This window comes from Cebus imitator, unplaced genomic scaffold (genome assembly GCF_001604975.1).
Source record: "Cebus imitator isolate Cc_AM_T3 unplaced genomic scaffold, Cebus_imitator-1.0 Scaffold263, whole genome shotgun sequence".
Lineage (NCBI taxonomy): Eukaryota > Metazoa > Chordata > Mammalia > Primates > Cebidae > Cebus > Cebus imitator.
This window is the reverse complement of record NW_016107578.1, coordinates 2,748,731-2,751,936: the sequence shown is the minus strand read 5'-3', so window position 1 is coordinate 2,751,936 and position 3,206 is coordinate 2,748,731. Positions and strand designations below refer to the sequence as shown.

The 3,206-nt window shown below is 54.7% G+C and overlaps 1 pseudogene; it reads left to right on the top strand.

Moving 5' to 3' along the window:
* The first annotated feature begins 1,086 nt into the window (after positions 1-1,086).
* Positions 1,087-3,206, top strand: part of LOC108283697 — a 3,132-nt pseudogene continuing 1,012 nt past the window's right edge.

The following is a 3,206-nucleotide window of genomic DNA, read 5'->3' as shown; positions in this document are numbered from 1 at the left end:
CATAAACATTTATTCTTCCACATAAATTTTAAATAAGTTTGTTAAGGCCTTCAAAGAAATTGAGCTGGAATTTCTACTTAGTTTGTAGTAAATTTGTAGATTACATTGGGAAGAATTAATACTTTTATTCAGTTTTTGGTTTTTGGTTTTGTTTTGTTTTTTAGACAGAATCTGGCTCTGTCACCCAGGCCGGAGTGCAGTAGCTTGATCTCAGTACACTGCAAACTCCCTGTCCCGATTCAAGTGATTCTCCTGTCTCAGTCTCCTGAGTAGCTGAGATTACAAGCACCTACCACACCTGGCTAATTTTTTGTATTTTTAGTAAAGATGGGGTTTCACCATGTTGGCCAGTCTAGTCTAGAACTCCTGACCTCAGGTGATCCACCCACCTTGGCTTCTCAAAGTGCTGGGATCACAGGCGTGCTATTATGTTAATTCTTCTGACATCTGGAAACATTAGCTATCTTTATCTAAATCCTTTTTATAGTATTATCTAATTAAATTTAATTTTTTTCTCTGCAAATGTCTTATACTGTTTCTTGTTTGTTTTTGAGACAGAATCTTGCTCTGTCATTCAGGCTGGAGTGCAGTGGCATAATCATAGCTCACTGCAGCCTGGAGCCTAGACCTCCTGGGCTCAAGTGATTCTCCCACCTGTCTTCAGAGTAGCTGGGACCACAGGAACATGCCACTACATCTGACTACCTTTTGTATTTTTTGTAGAGAGGAGGGTCTCACCATGTTGCCCAGGCTGGTCTTGAACTCTTGGGCTCAAGCAATCTACCTGCCTCAGCCTCTCAAAGAGCCAAGATTACAGGTGTCAGCCACCACACCTGACCCGATTCTTAGATACACAGTAATTTGAGTAGCTATTTTAGAGGCTTTATTTTCCATTAACTTTCTAGTTTGTTGTTTCTATTAATTTTAGTAATATGATCACTCTGTGCAATCTTTTTCTTAGTTGCAACGTTTACGTTTATTCTTCTATGTAGGCGATAATATTATTTTAAAATACCTGGCACATGACAGGTATTCAATGTTTGTTGAAAGAATGCATGAATATTGAAAGTTTTTGATGAGCCCAAGATGGTGCTAGGTAGACATACATAACTTCGTTTGTTTATCAGTGTTTCTTTGAAAGAAGCCCCATCACTGTACTCTTTTCAGGGTTGGTAAAAGAAAATTGGGGCTTGTAGGCTGGGTGCGGTGACTCACACCTGTAATCCCAGCACTTTGGGAGGTCAAGGAGGGTGGATCACCTGAGGTCAGGAGTTCAAGACCAGCCTGTCCTACATGGTGAAACCCCATCTCTACTAAAAATACAAAAATTAGCCAAGTGTGATGACATGCACCTGTAATTCCAGCTACTCGGGAAGCTGAGGCAGAAGAATTGCTTGAACCTGGGAGGCGAGAGGCGGAGTGAGGAGAGAGAGAGGCTCCTACAGGAGCCTGAGACCCGGGAGATGGAGCCTCGGGTGCGTGGGGGCCCTATGGTCCTTGAGGCTGGCCCCGGGGTGGGGAAGGGGGTCCCCTGAGTCCTCCCAAGTGCCCCGGCGGGCGTGCGTTTTGGGGCAGGGGTCGTTTCAGCCTCCAAGCAGACGGCGGCGCTGAGTGCCCTGAAGGACGAGGTCGGAGCCTGCCACAGCTGCTGTGAGGGGGCGCGGCCGAGGCTGTGGGCGCAGAGGCGGAGGCTTGTGACCGGGATGGGAGGGGGACCGGGGATGGGGCTTGCGGCGGGTGGGGCGGGGCGCGGTGGTCTCCAAAGTCCCGCCACATCCTCGCCGCCCTGGCCCCTCTCTCCCCGCGGCTCCCAGGCTCGGGGACGCAGGCAAGCTGCAGACCAAGCGCGCGGAGCTTGGGGAGGCGCAGGCGAAGCTGATGGAGCAGGAGAGCGCCCTGCGGGAACTGCGTGAGCGCGGTGAGGGCCGGACGCAACCCCAGACCTGAGCCCTGGCCGCGACCCCCAGTCCCGACCATATCCTGGGTGCCGACACCCGACCCCGATCATGCACCCCGTCCTGACCTTGACGCTGAATTCTGCCCTTGACTCCGACTCCTAGCGCCGGCCACAGCTGGACCCTGCCTGGTTGTAACCGCCCTTGACCCTGTGCTATCCTGAACCTTGGCACCCCAGGGTACAATGACCACGGACAGGGGTCCTGACCTTTAGCTAGTTATGACCCTGCTCCTGACCTTGACCCCAGCCAAAATCCCCGCTCCCTTGGCCCCGCAGTGACCCAGGGCTTGGCTGAAGCCGGCAGGGACCGCGAGAACGTCCGCACTGAACTGCTACGGGCGCTGGAGGCCGTGAGGTTCCAGCACAGTGAGCCAGACCGGGTGGGGTTGGCAAGGCGGGGCTGTAGGGACGTAAGTGAACTCTGCCCGTATGCCTCGCCGGCCCCCCTCTTTGACCTTGGTCTGGTCCTGTGGTTCCACCCCTGGCCCCGTGGGGCCAAACCCCTAACCCTTGCATCCTCTCGGTGCGCTCTCCCTGAAAACACTCGACCTCTCTTACCCTTGCCACCCCGCGGGCTCCTGTGAGCCGTGCCGCACGTCGTGGATGCCCTTCGGGGGGCTCCTGCTACTATTTCTCTGTGCCGAAGACCACGTGGGCAGAGGCGCAGCACCACTGCGCCGATGTCAGCGCACACCTGGTGACACGGCCTGGAGGAGCCGGTGCGCAGAGGGAGAGGGCGTTCACCCGAGGGGGCGTGGCCGGGTGGTGGGGCGGGGCGAGAGGGGACAGGGCGGGGCGGACTGGGCAGGCTCAGGTGTCTCCTTTCTAGGTCTTTCTGAGTCGTCACACTAGCGGCCCGGAATACTGGATCAGCCTCAGGGCCATGCAACACCTGCGCAAGGTTCAGGGCTACCGGTCCCACTGAGTCCCACTCAGCTTCAGGTAGGCGAAGGGCTCCTGGTGAAACCTGGGGGCCACAGATTAGACTCTAGACGTGCTTTGAGGCCGAGGCGGGCAGATCACCTGAGGTCAGGAGCTCAAGACCAGCGTGGTCAACGTGGTGAAACCCGTCTCTACTAAAAGTACAAAAAATTAGCCGGTGTGGTGGGGGTACGCCTGCAATCCCAGCTAACCCAGGAGGCTGAGGCACGAGAATCGCTTGAACCCGGGAGGCAGAGATTGCAGTGAGCCGAGACCGCGCCACTGCACTCCAACCTGGGCGACAGAACAAGACTACGTCTCCAAAAAA